General features: G+C 38.8%; 1 long non-coding RNA gene across 1 annotated transcript; it reads right to left on the bottom strand.

Annotated features, from left to right (window-relative positions):
- Positions 1-191: 191 nt before the first annotated feature.
- Positions 192-21,852, bottom strand: LOC122904402. Its single transcript, XR_006384198.1, has 4 exons — positions 21,746-21,852; positions 20,282-20,408; positions 12,715-12,843; positions 192-310 (listed from the first exon to the last, which is right to left on the bottom strand). It is a non-coding gene; the product is annotated as an uncharacterized LOC122904402 (long non-coding RNA).
- Between the last annotated feature and the right edge of the window lie 262 nt (positions 21,853-22,114).

Raw genomic sequence — 22,114 nt, 5'->3', positions numbered from 1 at the left:
ATCCATGACCCAGGACGAAGAAAGTGCACCTACCAGTATTTCAGTGACTTAAACACCAGAGCAATGAAAAATATTCGAAGACAATGGTAGTTTTAAGAAATGTTAAAATCAAGTTAATCATCCTAAGGTTCATAAACACAGTTAAAATCTCCAACCCTGAATTATCAGAATAATTAAACAGAAACCTACTGTCCAAAGTATGTGTTAGTTGTTTATTTATCAAGACAATTCCATAACCCTATATTCATGCTTCATAGTTCAGGAACACAGGTCAGTGGCAAACTTCAATTGAACTCAACCCAAAGAAATTCTGTGGAAAAAAAAAACAGTGGCTTAAGTTAATGACAAGCATTCTCTTAATACCTCACCACCGTTAAAGTCACATGAGGTCTACTCCTACTAGTGGAGCCTACACTTTGCCCGTTCTGCCCAGGAGAAAACCATTTCTGGGCACAGTACACCTTACTCTAATTTCTTATTTTTCACTGACCAACTTTTACCTTTTTCCTCCCTCTCAAGTCCACTCTCCTCCATTCCCATCTCATACCCACATACTGTTCTTAAAAGCAGCAGCCCACCTGTTCTAAACAATATTTCTATTCCTGTCTCCAAATCTGTTTTTCTGGGTTTTTTTTTCCCCCCTTACTGGCTTTTTTTTTTTTTTTTTTTTTTGACCAGAATACAACTTCTTATTTAAAAAAAAAGTAAAAATATAACATGTACAAATTAGACTGTTAACATCTGATGATGAAATGCATACCCATTGTAGAAATTGTGAAAATGTCAAAGCTGCAAGAAAACAGCAATGTTAAGAGTACATACAGAACCATTAATATTTTCTTGATCTTTTTACCTTCAGTCTTTTTTCTGTGCAATTTTTATTAAACAGAGATCACCTTTATGTAAAATATTTTCTATTTATATAACCTCATGCTACTTTGTGAATATGGACATCATGTCCGTGGTATGAAAAACTAATTCCTTATCAATTTTCCAATGGCTGGAAATAAAGTTCTTCCTATTTTTTGTAAGTAATAAAGTACATACTTTGTGCACACATCTATCTGCATTTCAGATAGTTCCTTTAATTTTAAATTAGGTAGAAGTTACTATATTCATATTATCCTTGAGTCTTCTAAAAAGCTAAAGTCAACTGCAGCAGGTCTTCATACCCCAGGAAAATCATACATACATATACATGTATACACATGTATACACACCCACACACCACTATGCACACCACAGCTGGAATGGTCATTCAGAAATATTTTGCCTAAAAAGATAGCTGACTGACATTTCCCTTGTCACATCAAATTCACATAGGGGTAGTGGATGGAATCATTACTTAAATTGTTCTATATACTTTTATGTTAAGCTTGAATAAAGTTAAATACATGAATGATAAGATTGCAGAGTATGAAAAGTTTCACATGCTTTCAGATTCAGTGGACATTTCATCAGCACACAAGTCACTTCTTCATTGTCAGTAGAATCTTATCCATGAGGCCTAAGGACTCTGTGGATTTAACAAACCAAATCAGAATCTCTGGAGGGCCACCGAGTCACTTATGGAATGGACACCTAGCTAAACTATAAAAGGAGTCAAAATTCTTTTAAGTACTTCTAAAAGTACTTTAAAGCACATTTTCCTAATGCCAATCTAGCAAGCAACAATAGCATAACGTGAAAAGATTCTGAATATAAAGAATTGTGAGAACACTAGAAACCAGTTAAGAAGCTGCAGCAACTAAACATTAATACAACCAAAAAAAATAAAAGGCCAGGAAATTTCATGGAATTCTTTTTCACTCTTGTCTCACACCCTCCTTGGTGCAACACAATGTGATCAGAAGGAAACTGACCAATTCCTGGCTCCTCCCACAGGATAGAAGGTAAAAATTAAAATTGCTTGCAACATTCTGACTTGTTTTCACAATAAAAGCACTCAACAAAATACCTAGGAATAAATCTAACCAAGAAGATGAAAAGACCGACACTATGAAAACTGTAAGACATTGATAAAAAGAATTGAAGATGATACAAATAAATGGAAAGTCATGGATTCAAGACCTTGAATTGTTAAAACATCTGTATTCCTCAAAGCAATCTAGAGATTCAATGTAATCTCTATCAAAATGCCAACAGCATTTTTCACAGAACCAGAACAAAAAAATCCTAAAATCTGTATGGAACCACAAAAGATCATGAACAGCCAAAGCAATTGTGAGGAAGAACCAAGCTAAAGATATCAATCCCACATCTGAAAACACACTACAAAGCTATAGTAATCAAAACAGTATAGTACTGGTACAAAAACAGACACAACAAAGATTAATGGACGAGAATATAGCCCAGAAATAAACCCATACTTACGTGGTCCTTTAGTCTACATGACAAAGGAGGCAAGCATATACCAGGGAAAAGACAATCTCTTCAATAAATGGCGCTGGGAAAACTGGACCACTTTCTTATGCCACACACAAAAATGAACTTAAAATAGATTAAAGACCTAAATGAAACCATGAAACTCCTAGAAGAAAGCATAGACCGTAATCTCTTGGATGTCAGCTTTAGCAACATATTTATGGACGTCTCCTCAGGCAAGGGAAACAAAAGAAAAATAAACTATTAGAACTACACCAAAATACAAAGCTTTTGCACTGCAAAGGAAAAGCATCAACAAATAAAAAGGCAACCTACTGAATGGGAGAAGATATTTGCAAACCAAGTACCTGATAAGGGGTTAATGAAAGTATATAAATAACACCAAAACAACAAATAATCCAACTAAAAATAGACAAATGATCTGAACAGACATTTTTCCAAAGACAACACACATGGCCAACAGACATACTGAAAGATGTTCAATATTACTAATCATTAGGGAAATGCAAATCAAAACCAGAATGAGATAACAGCTCACACCAGTGAGAATACTAGTATCAAAAAAAAAGATAACAAATGTTGGTGAGGACGTGGAGAAGAAAACCCTGGTGCCCTGTTGGTGGGAATGTAAATTAGTGCAACCACTATGGAAAATAATACAGAGGGAGGAACAAAGATGGCAGAGGAGTAGGATACCTAAATATCATCAGGTCCTAGGAGTTCAGCTAGATAGTTATCAAACCATTCTGAACACCTACAAACTCAACAGAAGATCAAAGAGAAGAGCAGCAATTCTAGAACAGAAAACTGATCACTTTCTGGAAGGTAGGATGTGTGGAGAAGTGAATCTGAGGCTAAATACAGGAAGAGACACTGTGGGAGCAGGGGCCGGCTCCCAGCAAGCAGTACAGCAGTGGAGCAGAAAACTGGAACTTTTTTAGAAGTCTTCTCCACTGAGGGACGTCACTCCAGAAGCTAAGTGGAGGGTGGAGCCCTTGCAGGGACAGTATGGTCTCAGGACCTGAGGGGCCGTAACAAGACCAGGGGTGTTTGAGTGTGGCAGAGCTCCCAGGTATCAGAACGGGGAAGCCAGCTGCAGAGACAGAGCCGAGAAATAGGCTCTCAGCTCAGGGTTACCTTAAACCGTGATCCATGGTACAGTCAGCCACTGCTCTTCAAGCAGGAACCCCACAAGTGGCAGATCCGAAGGGACCCTCGTCCTTCCTCCTCTAGGAGGAGTGGTATGGGAGCACACTGCAGGAATCTGCTGGGTTTGGAGACTCCAAATGGGACCATGTGCCAGAGACAGAAACACTCAGTCACAGGCCAGGTGAGCATGGACCAGGGAGACAGGAGTGACTGACTGCTTTTCTCCGAGTGCGCACTGAGGAGTGGGACCCTGAGCTCTCCCGCTCCTACGGGGCCGGAGATTGGGAGGCTGCCATTTTCATTCCTGTCCTCCAAAGCTATACAGAAAGTGTTCTGGGAATAAAAGCTACCAAGAGCAAACCTGAGATTACTTAGCCTGGCCTGGCAAGGGCAGTGCCTTGGGCAGACATCAGCCAAAAACAAGTTCACAGATCAATGACAACTGCAGAACTCCAGAGCTAGGGGAAAGCAACACAAAGAATTCAAGGCTTTTCCCCTAGTCTTTCAAAGTTAAATTTTTTAAATTTTACTTTTCTCACTTTATTTTTTAAAAGTTTTCCTCTTTCCTATATTAACGTTAACTATTTTATCTTAATACCTTTTTAAAAATTTTTAAATTTTCATTGATATAGTCATATTCTACCCCTTCACTGTATTTAACCTTATTTTTTATATACGTATAGCTTTTTCTTTAAAATTTTGGGATACAGTTTCTTCTAACAGATCAAAATATACCTTAATTGTAGCTCATGGCTTTGCTCCAATCTCCAGCCTGATCACATTCATTCTTTTTTTAACCAACTCATCAACTCCTTTCTTAGAATCTTTTTTAATTTTCATCTCTACAGTCGTATTCCATCCCTTCATCATTTTTACCCTTATTTGTATATATATACAAGTTTTTCTTTCTATGAAATTCTGGGAGGTAGTTTCTTCTAACAGACCAAAATACACCCAAAATCAAAATGTGTGGCTTTGTTCTATTTACCAACACACACACACACACACACACACACACACACATTTTTTTTTTTTCCCCTTTCTTTTTTTTCCCCATTTCTTCTTCCCCTGGTTTTGGGTCTTTTCTATATAGTTAATGTATATATTTCTGGGGCCGTTGCTACCCTCTTAGTATTGTGCTCTCTCATTCATCTATTCTTACCTGGATAAAATGACAAGGCAGAAAAACTCACCCCAAAAAAAGAACAAGAGTTAGTACCAACAGCTAGGGACCTAATCAATATGGACATCAGTAATAATATGTTAGAACTAGAGTTCAGAATGACGATTATCAAGGTGCTAGCTAGGCTCAAAAAAAGCATGGGAAATACTAGAGAATCCCTTTCTGGAGAGATTAAAGAACTAAAATCTAATGAAGTTGAAATTTAAAAAGAAGCTATTAATGAGGTACAATAAAAAATGGAGGCTCTTACTGCTATGATAAATGAGGCAGAAGAGAAGTTAGTGATACAGAAGACCAAATGATGGAAAATAAAGCTGAGAAAAAGAGACAACTACTGGACCACAAGGGGAGAATTTGGGAGATAAGTGATACCGAAAGACGAAACAGTATTAGAATAACTGGATCCATCCCAAAAGAAAAAGAGAGGGAGGGACAGAGGTATATTGGAGCAAATCATAGCAGAGAATTCCCCTAATTTGCCCATGGGAACAAGCATCAAAATCCAGGAGGCACAGAGAACCCCCTTCAAAATCAATAAATATAGGTCCACACCCTGTCATCTAATAGTAAAACTTACAAGTCTCAGAGTGACAAGGAAAATCCTGAAAGCAGCTCAGGAAAAGAGGTCTACAGCACACATACAACAGGGGATATTAAATTACATTGGCAGCAGGCCTATCCACAGAGACCTCTCGGGCCAAAAAGGACTGGCATGATACATTCAAGCACTAAATGAGAAAAATACGCAACCAAGAATAATATACCCAGCTAGGCTGTCACTGAAAATAGAAGGAAAGATAAAAGGCTTCCAGGACAAACAAAAACTGAGTTTGGAAACACCAAACCAGCGCTACAGGAAATACTAAAAGGGGTCCTCTAAGCAAAGAGAGAACCTAAAAGTAACAGACCAGAAAGGAGCAGAGACAATAAACAGTAACAGTCACCTTACAGGCAATACTATGGCACTAAATTCGTATCTCTCAATAGTTACCCTGAATGTAAATGGGCTAAATGCCCCAATCAAAAGACAATGGTTATCAGAATGGACTAAAAAAAACAAGACCCACTGATATGCTGTCTACAAGAAACTCATTTTAGACCCAAAGATACCTCCAGATTTAAAGTGAGGGGGTGGAAAACAATTTACCATGCTAATGGACATCAAAAGAAAGCTGGGGTGGCAATCCTTATATCAAATAAATTAGATTTTAAGCCAAAGACTCTAATAAGTGATGAGGAAGGACACTATATAATACTTAAAGGGTCTGTCCAATAAAAGATCTAACAAAATTAAAGATCTATGACCCTAATATGGGAACAATTATATAAACCAGTTAATAACAAAATCAAAGAAACACATCATCAATACTACAGTAATAGCAGGGGACTTTAACACACACACACACACACACACACACACCACCGAAATGGACAGATCATCTAAACAGAAGATCAACAAGGAAATAAAGGCTTTAAATGACACACTGGACCAGATGGACATCACAGATATATTCAGAACATTCCATCCCAAAGCAACAGAATGCACATTCTTCTCTAGTGCACATGGAACATTCTCCAGAATAGATCACATCCTGAGTCATAAATCAGGTCTCAACCAGTACCAAAGACTGGGATCATTCCCTGCATATTTTCAGACCACAAGGCTCTGAAACTACAACTCAATCACAAGAGCGAAGTTGGAAAGAACTCGAATACATGGAGGCTAAAGAGCATCCTACTAAAGAATAAATGGGTCAACCAGGAAATTAAAGAATTGAAAAAAATTAATGGAAACAAATGAAAATGAAAACACAACTCTTCAAAATCTTTGGAACACAGCAAAGGCGATCCTGAGAGGAAAGTATACAGCAATACAAGCCTTTCTCAAGAAACAAGAAAGATCTCAAGTACACAACCTAACCCTATACCTAAAGGAGGAGAAAGAACAGCAAAGAAAGCCTAAACCCAGCAGAAGAGAAATCATAAAGATCAGAGCAGAAATCAATTAAATAGAAACCAAAAGAACAATAGAACAAATCAACAAAACTAGGAGCTGGTTCTTTGAAACAATAAGATTGAGAAACCCCTGGCCAGACTTATCAAAAGGAAAAGAGAAAGGATCCAAATTAATAAAATCATGAATGGAAGAGGAGAGATCACAACCAACACTAAAGAAATACAAGCAAGTATAAAAACATATTATGAGCAATTATACATCAGCAAATTTGACAATCTGGAAGAAATGGATACATTCCTAGAGAGAGACATATAAACTACCAAAACTGAACCAGAAAGATCTAGAAAACTCAAAGAGACCCATAGCCAGTAAAGAGATTGAAGCAGTCATCAAAAATCTCCCAACACGGCGCCTGGGTGGCTCAGCGGGTTAAGCCGCTGCCTTCGGCTCAGGTCATGATGTCGGGGTCCTGGGATTGAGTCCCGCATCGGGTTCTCTGCTCAGCAGGGAGCCTGCTTCTCTCTCTCTCTCTCTCTCTGCCTGCCTCTCTGTCTACTTGTGATCACTCTCTGTCAAATAAATAAATAAATAAATCTTTAAATTTAAAAAAAAAAAAAAATCTCCCAACAAACAAGAGCCCAAGGCCAGATTGGCTTTCCAGGGGAATTCTACCAAACATTTAAAAAAGAATTAATACCTATTCTCCTGAAACTGTTCCAAAAAATAGAAATGGAAGGAAAACTTCCAAACTCATTTTATGAGGCCAGCATTACCTTGATCCCAAAACCAGACAAAGACCCCAGCAAGAACTGCAAACCAATATCCTTGATGAACATGGATGCAAAAATTCTCACCAAAGTATTACCCAATAGGATCCAACAGTATATTAAAAGTATTATTCACCATGACCAAGTGGGATTTATTCCTGGGCTGCAAGGGTGGTTCAACATCCACAAATCAATCAACGTGATACATTAATAAAACAAACAACAACAACCATATGATACTCTCAATAGATGCTGAAAAAGCATCTGACGAAGTACAGCATCCTTTCTTAATCAAAACTCTTCATCGTGTAGGGATAAAGGGTACATACCTCAATATCATCAAAGCCATCTATGAAAAACCCACAGCGAATTCTCAGTGGGAAAAAAACTGAGAGCTTTTCCCTTAACGTCAGGAACACGGCAGGGCAGTCCACTATCACCACTGCTATTCAACACAGTACTAAAAGTCCTAGTCTCAGCAGTCAGACAACAAAGAGAAATAAAAGGCATCCGAATCAGCAAAGAAGAACTCAAATTCTCACTCTTTGCAGATGACATGATACTTTATGTGGAAAACCTGCAAGACTCTACTCCAAAACTGCTAGATCTTGTATAGGAATTCAGTAAAGTATCAGGATATAAAATCAATGCACAGAAATCGGTTGCTTTTTTATCAGTTGTATTTCTATACACCAACAGTAAAACAGAAGAAAAAGAAATTAAGGAGTCGATCCCATTTACAACTGCACCCAAAACCGTAAGATACCTAGGAATAAACCTAATCCAAGAGGCAAAGAATCTATACTCGGAAAACTATAAAGTACTCATGAAAGAAATTAAGGAAGACACAAAGAAACGGAAAAATGTTCCATGCTCATGGACTGAAGAACAAATACTGTGAAAATGTCTATGATACCTAAAGCAATCTATACTTTTAATGCAATCCCTATCAAAATACCATCAATTTTTTTTCAAAGAAATGGAACAAATAATCCTAAAATGTATATGGAAAAAGAAAAGACCCCCAAATAGCTAGAGGAATGTTGAAAAAGAAAACCAAAGTTGGTGGCATCTCAATTCCAGACTTCAAGATCTATTACAAAGCTGTAATCACCAAGACAGTATGGTACTGGCACAAAAACAGACACATAGATCGATGGAACAGAAGAAAGGGCCCAGAAACAGACCCTCAACTCTATGATCAACTGATCTTCAACAAAGCGGGAAAGAACATCCAATGGAAAAAGAAAGTCTCTTCAACAAATGGTGTTGGGAAAATTTGGACAGCCACATGTATAAGAACGAAACTGGACCAATTCCTTACACCACACCAAAAACAGACTCAAAATGGATGAAAGACCTCAATGTGAGACAGGCACCCATCAAAATCCTTTAAGAGAATCCAGGCAGCAACCTATCTGACCTCAGTGGCAGTAACTTCTTCCTAGAAACAATGCCAAAGGCAAGGGGAGCAAGGGCAAAAATGAACCATTGGGACTTCACCAAGATAAAAAGCTTTTGCACAGCAAAGGAAACAGTCAACAAAACCAAAAAAGACAGCTGACAGAATGGGAGAAGATATTTGCAAATGACATACCAGATAAAGCGCTAGTATCCAAAATCTATAAAGAACTTATCAAACTTAAAACTCAAAAAACAAATAATCCAATCAAGAAATGGGCAGAAGACATAAACAGACATTTCTGCAAAGACATCCAAATGGCCAACAGACACATGAAAAAGTGCTCAACATCACTGCGCAACAGAGAAATACAAATCAAAATCATAGTAAGATACCACCTCATACCCATCAGAATGGCTAAAATTAACAAGTAAGGAAACAAGAGATTTTGGTGAGGATGAAGAGAAAGGGGAACCCTCCTACACTGTTGGTGGGAATGCAAGCTGGTGCAGCCACTCTGGAAAACAGTATGGAGGTTCCCCCAAAAGTTGAAAATAGAGCCACCCTTCAACCCAGCAATCACACTACTGGATGTTTACCCTAAAAATACAAATGTAGTGATCCGAAGGGGCACGTGCACCCAATGTTTATAGCAGCAATGTCCACAACAGCCAAACTATGGAAAGAACCGAGATGTCCATCAACAGATGAATGGATAAAAAAGATGTGGCATATACATACAATGGAATACTATGCAACCATCAAAAAAAACCCCAAATCTTGCCATTTGCAACACGCGGATGAAACTAGAGGGTATTATGCTAAGTGAGATAAGCCAATCAGAGAAAGACAATTATCATATGCTCTCTCTGACAAGAGGAATTTGAGGCGGGGGTATTATGGTGGGTAGGGAGATAAACTGTAAGAGACTCTTAATCTCAGGAAACAAACTGATGATAGCTGGAGGTTTGGGGGGGGAAGGATATGGTGGCTGGGTTATGGACATTGGGGAGGATATGTGCTATGCTGAGTGCTATCAATTGGGTTGAGACTAATATTTACAGACCTGTACCCCTGAAACAAATAATACATTGTGTGTTAATAAAAAAGGAAGGAGAAAGAAGGAAAGAATACAGAGGTTTCTCAGAAAGTCAATCAAATTACCATATGATCCAATAATTCCACTATTGGGTACACACAACTATGCACGCATACAAACATACATACATGGTGAAATACTATGAAGCCATAAAAAGGAATGAGATGTTGCCATTTGCCACAACATGGATGAATCTACAGGACATTATGCTAAGTGAAGCAAGTCAGGAAACAGACTCCTAAATACAGAGAACTGGGTGTGGGGAAGGAGAGGAATAGGGGATGGGAAAACAGGTGAAAGGTTTTAAGTGCTACAAACTTCCAATTATAAAACAAGTCATGGAGATGAAAAATACTGTACAGGGAGAAAAAAATAAATTAGGAACAAATGCAAACTACAGCAACATAATAAAAGCCATATATGAAAAGCCCACAGTTAATATCATACTCACTGGTCAAAGCCTGAAAGCTTTTTCTCTACATCAAGAAAAAGATAAGGATGCCCACTTTCACCACTTCTATTCCACAAATGACTAGAAGTTCTAGCCAGATCAGACAAGAGAAAGAAATAAAAGACATCCAAATTGAGAGGGAAGATGTAAAACTATCTCTGTTTGCAGGCCTTACATGCAGAAAATCCTAAAGATTCCACACAAAAAACATGTTAGAATGGGGCGCCTGAGTGGCTCAGTTGGTTAAGCATCCATCTCGATTTTGGCTCATCATGATCTCAGGGTTGTGAGATCAAGTCCTGAATCAGTGTCCACGCTAAGCATGGAGCTTGCTTAAGATTCTTTCCCTCTCCCCCCAGCTTGCCCACAAGCGCATGCTCTAACAAACAAACAAAAAAACCTGTCCGAATAAACTAAATGAGCAAAGTTGCAGGATATGAAATCAACACACAAATACCAGCTGTGTTTCTATCCACTAACAGTGAATAATCAGAAAAAAAAATTAAGAAAACAATCCCAATTACGATAGCATCAAAAAAAAATATGTACAAATACTAATCAAGAATGCAAAAGACCTACATACTGAAACTACAAAACACTGCTGAAAAAAATTAAAGACATAAGTAAATGGAAAGGCATCTCATGTTCATGGAGTGGAATACTTGTAATTGCTAAGATGTCCGTATTACCCAACATGAGCTACATAATATAATTATCAACATCCCAACAGCATTTTTGCCAAAGTAAAAAAATCCACACTAAAATTCATATAAACTATCAAAGGACCCTGAATAGCCTAAACAATCTTGAAAAAAAACAAAGAAGTTGAAAAACTAATACTTTCTAGTTCCGAAACTTACTAAAAAGCCACAGTAGTCAAAGTAGTGTGGTACTGATAGAAAAACAGAAATATAAACAAATGCAACAGAACAAAGCCCAAAATAATCCCTTACATATACAGTAAAAAAATTACCAGCAAAGGTGCCAAGACAAATGCTAATGCGAAACTGGATATTCATGAAAAAGAAAGTTGTACCCTTTTTTCTTACCTCATATCCAAAAATTAACTCAAATGGATCAAACTAAACTATAACTAAAAAACTAAACTAAACTAAATAAACTAAAACTAGATAAACTAAAACTATAAAACTTACAAGAAAATGTAAAAGTTTCATGACATTGGATATGGCAATGATTTTTATAGGACACCAAAAACACAGGCAACAATAAAAATTACATAGACCCAATCAAAATTTTAAATGCCTGTGCAAAGATGACAATCAACGGAATGAAAAGGTAATCTACAGGATGGGAAAATATATTTGCAAATCGTATCTGGTAAGAGTTTTGAAGAACTACAACGCAACAACAAAAAAAACCCCAACTAATTAAAATGGGTGAAGAATTTAATTAGGTATTTCTCCAGAGAGGACATATAAATGAGCAACAAGCATGAGAAAAGATGGTCAACATCATTACCATTAGGAAATGCAAATCAAATAAAAATCCAGTACCACCTCATACCCATTAGGATGGCTACTATGAAAAATAATAGAAAACAACGTATTGGCAAGCATGTAGTGAAACTGGAACCCTTCTGCACTACTGACAGCATAAAATGGTGCAGCCGCTATGTTAAATAGAACAGTGTTTTCCTTTCGACATTAAAAACAGAACTACTATATGATACAGCCACTCCACTTCTGGGTACATGCCCACTATTAAAAGGGGTTTTAAAGAGATATTTGCACATATCATAGCAACATCATTATTATTTGGGCAGGGGGAGAAGGCAGGGTCCACACCCTGCTCCATCTCACAACCCTCAGATCATGACCCAAGTGAAAATCAAGAGTCAGACACTTAACAGACTGAGCCACCCAGGCACCCCTAACATAGCAAATTATTTACAATAGTCAAAAGGGGGAAGCAATCCAAATATCCATTAGAGGTGAATTAATAAGCAGTATCTGGTATATATATACCATGGAATGTTATTTAGCCTTAAAGAAGAAGGAAATTCTGACACATACTGTAATGGATGAATTCTGAGGACATTATGTTAAGTAAAATAAGCCAAATATTATAGCCTATCAAATACTAGATGATTCCACTTAAATGAAGTACTTAGTCAAATTCAGAGATACTGAACAGAATGGTGGTTGCCAGGGATGGGGAGTAGAGAATAATTCAAAAGGTCATCCTGCAAGATGAAGAGTTCTGGAGATTAGTTGTACAACAATGTGAATATATTTAACAGTCAACGTATTTTACCATGATTTTTTAAAAATTTTAAACAGTAATTCCAACAGCAACATTACCTTTACATTCCAAAATCACTTTGCACTCTGAAAGATACCAGCCCTCCTCATCTCCTCAAAATCTTTCATGGAATCGTAGTTTCTGTAGAAATCTGCATATGCCTTCTTTCTTGGTTCGGCCACAGCAAACTAAAAAATAACATATCCCATTAGGGCTTTTTTTTTTTTTCTTCCAATTTATTTATTTTCAGAAAAACAGTATTCATAATTTTTTCACCACACCCAGTGCTCCATGCAAGCCGTGCCCTCTATAATACCCACCACCTGGTACCACAACCTCCAACCCCCAATTAGGGCTTATTTTTTTAAGCCATTTTAGAAACAATATCCAAAGACCACATAAATCATGATGTTTGTGTTTACCTTTAACTTAAACTCTGTATTTCCTAAGACAAAGCTGGAAGCACTGACACAGATGCAAGGGAGGATAAAGCAACCTCAAGGAAACTACTCAACAAAGGGGCCTTCTTCCCCTGGGGACAGATTATTCCTTTTGCTGGGTGTGGGTATGAAGACTGGTTAAGAGCCAAAGGAAGATACCCAGAAAGCTGAAGTGCTTTAGGGAGAAGACAGCAGTGTTCCCTCCAGCAAAACCTAGTATCTCCAAAGCTGACACATGCTAATATATTCTTGCTCAATTTAACTTAATTAACTTATATTAACTTCAAAGGAGTAAGATCAATTCTGTCCCCATCAGCCTCTGAAAGACACCCGAAGCTTTCTATCTGGCAAAAACAGTTCTGGGTGATTTACACTTCAATATCATTTAAACCCTTAGGATATATATTGACCTGTTTTACACAGGAGGAAATGGAACTCAGAATATAAGTGACCCAGTTAAGGTCTAGGAAGAAGCACTAGGTGGTAGGTGGGTTCAACCAGGATTCAAACCCAGGTCTGTCATGTGGCAAAGATTTTTATTTTCCACAAAACACTACCTAGTAGATTTCAGTGTGTGGGTTATAATCCAAAATCGTATACCATCCTGCATAAAAAAAATCTTCTTCAATTGCCAATCTACTTCCATTTAGGTATTGCAGAAATAAATGGAATCATGACCTTTGGTACTTACAGTCAGAGTCCTTTACTTGACCAGTTTTCCTGCCTCACCTCCTATGAAAATTCCCAACTTCTCCCAGTAAGACCATGAGACAGGAGACCCAATGCAACCCTCTGAACCGAGGCCAGCATATTACCCAGAAGGCAACTGAGTATTTGTTAAAATAAGAATATTTTCCTCTTGGGGGCGCCTGGGTGGCTCAGTGGGTTAAAGCCTCTGCCTTCGGCTGGGGTCATGATCCCAGGTCCTGGGATGGAGCCCCGCATTGGGCTCTCTGCTCAGCAGGGAGCCTGCTTCCTCCCTCCCTCTCTGCCTGCCTCTCTGCCTATTTGTTATCTCTGCCTATCAAATAAATAAATAAAAATCTTTAAAAAAAAAAAAAAAGAATATTTTCCTCTTAAAAATATGGTAGGATGGGGTACCTGGGTGGCTCAATCATTAAGCCTGTCTGCCTTAGGCTCACATCATGATCCCAGGGTCCTGGGATTGAGCCCCACACTGGGCTCCCTGCTTGGCGAGAAGCCTGCTTCTTCTCCCTCTCCCATTCCCCCTGCTTGTGTTCCCTCTCTTGCTGTATCTCTGGCAAATAAATAAATAAAATCTTTAAAAAAAAAATAAAATTATGGTAGACTAAAATAAAGTAAAAGGCTCAGCGAACCCCAAAATAAAAGCAAATGGATGTTATAACCCCACCTAAATTATTTTGTTTTCTATTACACTTAAGACTTTTTAAGTCTGAAAAATCCAGACTTCAGCAACAAAAAGAATACAAACTATCAATTTAGATCCACTACACCATGAGTTCCTTGAAACCCAAAAATCTATATACGAGGCCTTATACAGATAAGCAAATACCTGAAGATTTAGGAAAGGTCTAATTCATATAATAGTAATTACCTATGGGAAAAAAATCTATTCAGGATAAGCACTGCTTATTTGCCTCAAAATCTAACCCATATTAAGGAATTTAGACTTAGCAGATTAACTTAATCAAAATGATTTAATGGATGGTGACTTTATGTAAAAGGCAAAGAAGCTGATCAAAATTGGAAATCTCAGTTAAAACTGAGAACAAAATAAAGGCCAAATCTTTAAAAGCATTCAACACCAAGTGCATAAGGGAAATGAAGGATTCAAGCATCTACCAAGGGAACAAAGTTTACACCTGCCTCACTCTTTAATAACTCTAGATCCCTCAGTGCTTTCTTTTTTTTTTGAAGATTTTTATGTATTTATTGGACAGAGAGATCACAAGTAGGCAGAGAGGCAGGCAGAGAGAGAGGAGGAAGCAGGCTCCCTGCTGAGCAGAGAGCCCAAAGTGGGGCTCCATCCCAGCACCCCGGGATGATGACCTGAGCCGAAGGCAGAGGCTTAACCCACTGAGCCGCCCAGGTGCCCTGCCCTCAGTGCTTTCGGAGCTTTCCTTCCACTCAAACACTAATTAACTATACACAACACTGACTAATTTACCAACCAAATTTTAAAATTTTTCATTCAGAATAGACTGACAATTGGTCTGACATGGGCTCTTAATTTAGCAGAACAGACACAACCTGAAGCAAATACTACTTAGACAATGTTTCCAATATTGTACAGTCTTGGTACAAATGACTGAGAACCTACCAGAACACTACTAACACATCTGGAGGAAAAGGCTGCAACTCCAAAAAATAACATTTGAGTGGGCCTTGAGGATATACTGGAATCTGCCACACAATGGGATGAAAGACATTCCTGTTGTGTACAAACCCACGGGAGAAAGCAGAAATTTTCTAATATCAACTAGTTATAAAGGGCTGGAGGGCTGAGTATATTAGGACTGCTGGGAAGATGATGGAAAGGCAGAAAGAGCTAATCACAAAGTATTTTAAAATCAAGACCAAGTTTCAGCAATCACCCAGAACCCATTCTAAAGTGACGAAACCACTTTAGAAGACTGCAGCCAGTAGGTGATACATTTCTTACTGTAAGTCAAAATTTTGAAAGCCACTGCACACTACACATGCAAGAACTCAATACCATAAACAGATCTATTCTACAGGCTCAAGTCAGAAGTGGCAAGAATCCACACAAGTTACCAAGGCCTGAAGTTTGATAGTGACAATGAGAGTGAAGAAATGACTTCCCCAAATTCCTCTCCTCACTCCCATTTCATTTACTCATCCATCCATCCACCCTTTTCCCAAAACTTTTATTTCATGCCCACTACATTTCAGGTAGCAACTATCTCAAGGAGGATGTATGTAAAGGGTTTACATTTTTATGCCTGTCTCCTCATAGGGTCCCAAAGCACAGACCCCTTAGTGCTTTTGCTCAAGTTGTTCTCCCTCCCCTCAGCACTTCAAATTCACCCTAACTTTAAAGGCATAAATTCAACAATTTTATAGAAAAAAAGTTGTAAATACAGAATTAAGACTTTGAGAAACACAAAATGCATAGAGCATTCTGGGAAAAAAGTGAGAGTAGGAACACCAAGAATCTCTCACCACCAACACAACTGCACTAGCACAATCTGTTTAATGGAACTCTCCTGAAACTCTGATCTCTTAAAAGCATACAATTTCCAAAGTAAGGCTTAAATCCTAAATTGTGGTCAGGTTAATTTCATTCACTTTCAGCTTTTAGCAACTTAACAGCTAACCATTCCCCATTCCCAAGGCAGACAGCTGTGCAGGTGTTCCTGAAGCAGTTTACAGGAAGCCTTCTGGAACAAAGATGGGCAAGAAGGACCCTCTCCTCCCTATACCAGGGATCTGTACTCTGATAGCTAACTACTGCTTTTGTTCAGAGGCCCAGACTGAACAGGATAGAGCACCTTTCTTCCCCTCTCTCGTTTTTCTCATTTTCTCCTTTGGGAGCCTGACATTAAAGACTAGCACATTCAAAGGCATCTACACATACACTCCTCACGGAACTGCAGAATGGATTAAAAAATGACCCAACTATATATGCTGCCTGCAACACACTTATTTCAGATCCAAAGACAAAAACAGACAGAAAGGAAAGGGTGCAAAAACATATTCTATGGAAACAATTAAAAAAGAGACCAAGCGTGGCTTTACTAATATCAGACAAAATAAGACTTTAAATCAAAAAAGACTACAAGAGGGATGCCTGCCTGGGTGGCTCAGCGGGTTAAGCCTCTGCCTTCAGCTCAGGTCATGATCTCAGGGTCCTGGGATCGAACCCCGCATCGGGCTCTCTGCTCAGTAGGGAGCCTGCTTCCCCTTCTCTCTGCCTCTCTGCCTACTTGTGATCTGTCAAATAAATAAAATAAAATCTTCAAAAATTTAAAAATAAATAAATTTAAAAATAAATAAATAAAATAAAAAGGTCACAAGAGACAAAGAAGGACTTTATATAATCATAAAAGCTTCAACACAGTAAGAATTTATACAATTAGAAAAATTAACTCACCTAATAACACCAGCAAAGTATATAAAGCAAATGTGACAGAATTGAAGAAAAAAATAATTCTACAGTAACACCTGAACATTTCAATACCCCAATCTCAATGACAGGTAAAACCACACCAGACCTAAATAAGGAAACAGAGGACTTAACTCATTAAACCAACAAAATCTAATACATATACAAAGAACACTCCACCCAACAACAGAATACGCAATCTTTTTTTAAAAACAATGATTTATTTATTATTTATTTATTTGAGAGAGAGAGACAGACAGACTCCACAAGCAGGAGGAGGAAAAGACAGAACCAGTCTCCCCTGCTGAGCAGGGAGCCTAACGTAGGCCTTGATCCCAGAACCCTGGGATCATGACCTCAGCTGAAGGCAGACACTTAACTGAGCCACCCATGTGCCCCCAGAATACACATTCTTCTCAATTACACACTGGATACTTTCCAGGACAGACCATATATCAGGCCATAAATTAAGTCTCAAAAGATTTAAAAGGACAGATATTATACAAAGTATGTTCTCTGATCACAATGGCATGAGACCAGAAATCGTTAACAGAAGGAAAACTGGAAAATTCACAAAACTATGGATATTAAACAACACACTTAAACCACCAATGGGAGAAAGAAGACAAAACAAATGAAATCAGAAAATATTTAGAGACAAATGAAAGAACAAAACACACCAAAATTTAGAGAACACAATGAAAGGAGTGCAAAGGTGGGGCAATTTTTGGCTAGAAACACATATATTAAAAAACAAGAGAGATCTCAATCAACAACCTAACATTACAACTCAAGGAACCAGAAAAAGAACAAGATAAACAGCTAGAAGGAGGGAAATAATAAATATTAGAGCAGAGATCAACAAAACAGAGACAAGAGATTAAAAAAAAAGAAATCAACAAGACCAAAAAAACGGGTTCTTTAAAAATATCAAGAAAACTGAAAATCGTTCTGAATAAAGAATACCAATCCTTCTGAAATCTTTCCAAGCAGCTGAAGTGGAGGAACACTTACTAATTTATTTTACGAGGCCAGCATTACCCTGATACCAAAAACAGACAAACCACTACAAGAAAACTACAGACCCAAATCCCCTACGAACACTGATGCAAAAGAAAAAAAAAAGAAAGAAAGAAAAAAAAATCCCTTAACAAAATACTAGCCATCTGAATTCAGCAGCATATTAAAAGGACTGTATCCAATTAACAAGTGAGGTTTATTCCTGGAATACATGGATGGTTCAACATACCAAGGGTCCAACAAACAAAATCAATGTAACGTATATTAACAGAAAAAAAAAAAACACAGAAATCTCAATTAATGCAAAAAAAGATTTAACAAATTCAATATCCTGTCATGATAAAAACACTCCAACTATAGGAACAGAATGAAACTTCAACTTAACCCTTATGATGTCTACTCTTGTCACTTCCATTCAACATAGTATTCTAACTTCCAGCCAGAGCAATTAGGCAAGAAGAGAAATAAAAGGTATCTAAATGGAAAAGGAAGAAACAAAATCATCTGTTTACAGACGATATATGTAGAAAACCCTAAAAATTCCAGAGAAAAAACCTGTTGGAACAATATATAAATTCAACAAAGTAGCAGGATGTAAAATGTCAGACAGTACTATGGAAACCACCAGGTTGCCTGAAAAATTACACACAGAATTACCATATGACCTACCAATTCTACTTCTGGATATATACTATAAAAAACTAAAAGCAGAGTCTTTAAGAGATACCTGTAACCCATGTTCATAGAAGCATTATTCACCATAGCTAAAACATGGAAGCAACTCAAATGTCCATCAAAAGTGAGTGAATAAGTAAAATGTGGTACAGATATATAATGGAATTTTTTTTGAAGATTTTACTTATTTGACAGAAAGAAAGCACAAGCAGGGAGAGCAGCAGGGAGAGGGATAAATAGGCTCCCCACTGAGCAGGGAGCCAGACGTGGGGCTCGATCCCACGACCCTGGTACCATGACCTGAGCCAAAGGCAGACACCTTACGAACTGAGCCATTCAGGTACCCCATACAATGGAATATTATTCCCTCTTTAAAAGGAAGGAAATTCTGACATATCCTACAATATGGATAAACTTGAGGCTCATTATGCTAACTAAAATATGCCAGTTAAAAAAGATAAAATAATATATTACTCCATTTACATAAGGTACCTAGAGAGTACAGAAAGAAATGTTTGACAGAATGGATGGAGAAGGGATGGGTTTATTGTCTGACGGATATAGTTTGTTTTACAAGATGTGTTATAGAGATAGGTTGTGGGGATGGTCATACATTATAAATGTATTTAATACCACTTAAAAATGGCTAAATTTTATCTCTAGTTTACCGTAATATAAAAAATACATTTAAAAAAAAAGCCCCAAAAGGCATAATGTTAAAATCCACAAAAGGTACAGAAATTAAAATGCAGTTCTGTGGCAACAAATTCTTCAAGCTGCCAAACACCACCATCCCCATCCCTCTGCTTTAATAAAATTATATCCTTGTGTTACGGGCTGAATTGTCTTCCAAAATTCATGTGTTAAGTCTTAAGACCATAGTACTTCAGAATGTAACAGTATTTGGAGATAGATCTTTAAAGAGATAAACTAAAATGACCTTTGGAGGGTGAGTACTAACCCAAAATGACTAGCATCCTTTCAAGTGTAAATTCAAACAAAAACATGGTAACAGAGAGACTGAGTGAAGACAAAGAGAGAAACCCGCCTACACGCCAAGGAGAGAGGCTTCAAGCGATGATACCAACCTTGCAACCAAACTGATCTTGGATTTCTAGCCCCTAGTACAGTAAATACACTTCTGTGTTTTAAGCCGCCCAATGTGTTGTACTTTGGACCCTAGCAAACTAATACAGCTTTCTTTAAAGATGGAAAACAAGCTATCTAGAGAATATGAGGTATTTTGTCTCACACTGAGTTAAGTGGGGGAAGAAAGGGAGCACATTAGAGGAGTTCCTTTAAAAGATTCAGAACTACTTATGAAAGTATTTTCAAATTTAGAACACACATTTTTGGATCAAAATAAAAATCAAACATACGTACCTTATAGAAAGCTGCAACCCCCAGGGATACAATGAAGGCTCCAACAACGTGAAATCGCAGACGCTTGGCCAGAAGGCCTCGCATTTGAGGTTTCGTCAAAGCACTGGAAGTCATGGTAGTTATTCTCCTTGATAAGTAAAATAATAAAAACACCTCTGAGAACACAGTAAGATATCTAAAGAACTCTTACACAGAATTCATTTTAGTACCTAGAGGAGCACAGGCATAATTCCTCCCACAAAACCTAAAGTGTTTGTTTTGATTATTATTTTTTTAAGCCTAAGGTGTTTAAAGGTTTAGTCTGCTTCAGGGTTTCGCTGCCACCCGCACTCCCCCAACCCCGCCCCACACGCTGACCAACAATCCTAAATAAGCAAGGTGACTGCGGCACAGTGGGGAGCAAAAACTACAGGCAAAAATCTCCCAAGGGGCGCCTGGGTGGCTCAGTGGGTTAAGCCGCTGCCTTCGGCTCAGGTCATGATCTCAGGGTCTTGGGATCGAGTCCCGCGTCGGGCTCTCTGCTCAGCGGGGAGCCTGCTTCCTCCTCTCTCTCTCTCTCTGCTTGCCTCTATGCCTACTTGTGATTTCTCTCTGTCAAATAAATAAATAAATAAAATCTTTAAAAATAAAAAATCTCCCAATCTCAGTTCAGATAAGCAGGGGCTCTAGACTGACAAGTGCAAACGCATTTACAGCCATTTGCTCTTCTGAGAACTTAAGTATCAGCTCATTAGTTCCACTTTATTGACCAGAAAACTAGGGTATATGGAGGTGACGTGTAACTCTTCCAAGGTCACGGGGTAAACGATTTACACTCGGGCAGGAGCCCAACCCTGGATTCCAGGAGCACCTAGCGACTGCTGCGCTGTCCCACAGGCCTTAGGCCCAGGAGGCTGGAGGGCTGGGATGAAGGGCCGTGGGAGCGCTGGGAGGCTGCAGGATGCTCACCTTTCCCTCCACCCCCCTCCTCGCCATCAGGCACGGTGACCCTTTTCCAGCTTATGCAGGCCAATCACCAACGTTACCACACAGCAAGCAAGCACCGACCGCGAGTAGACGCTGCTGTTTTCCCCCACGTTGCCCCTTTGCCTCACGACCCTCTGAGGAAGAAACCACCACTCCCTTTTCACGGGTGAAAACCCTGGCGCCAGACGAGTCAAATGACCTAACCAAGGTCACACTGGGGGAAAAAACGCAGCGGAGACCAGGCGGGCCAGCCGCCTCCGAATCCCAGTTGCTTCCTCCAGACCGCTGCAGCCCACCCGGCTCCGGCGACCCCGCCGCCTGCCCGCAGCCTTCCTGAGGCCGCGGCGGGGGCGTGCAGGGGTCGACCGCTATGAGAGGTGATGCTCCCCGACCGTGGAAATACGGGCAGCACTCAACACCAGGGATGAGCGAGGGCAAGCAACGGAACACAGCAGTTAGGTGAACCCTGAGGAAGAACGCAAAAGCAACACGACTCACCTCTACACCAACCTCAAACCTAACGTCCTTCCTAACTGATAATGAAATGGACGGCGTTCCAGCCGTGCGCAGGCGCAGAAGAAGCAGCGGCGGAAAGGACCCTGCGACGGTGGCCGGAAGAGTTCAAAAGACCTCCGGCGCGCCTCCGGACTTTCACAGCTCTATTTGAAGTGCGTGTAGTTAGTTTCTTCCCTGTAAGACCTTGGACTAAAGGCTTGACCTTTTAAGTCGGTTTCCATAGTAATTTGGAGATATTAATCTTACTCATATACAGAGTTGATATGAGTTTATTGGAGATACAAAGATATTCAGTATGTAATATTTTTAAGTGTACCTTACAAATACAGTGCAAATGATCCTGGGCCCATG

The sequence above is a fragment of the Neovison vison genome, chromosome 4, assembly GCF_020171115.1.
Source record: "Neovison vison isolate M4711 chromosome 4, ASM_NN_V1, whole genome shotgun sequence".
In the NCBI taxonomy this organism is placed as follows: Eukaryota; Metazoa; Chordata; class Mammalia; order Carnivora; family Mustelidae; genus Neogale; species Neogale vison.
The sequence above is the reverse complement of the archived record's forward strand: the minus strand, read 5'-3'. Positions and strand labels throughout refer to the sequence as shown.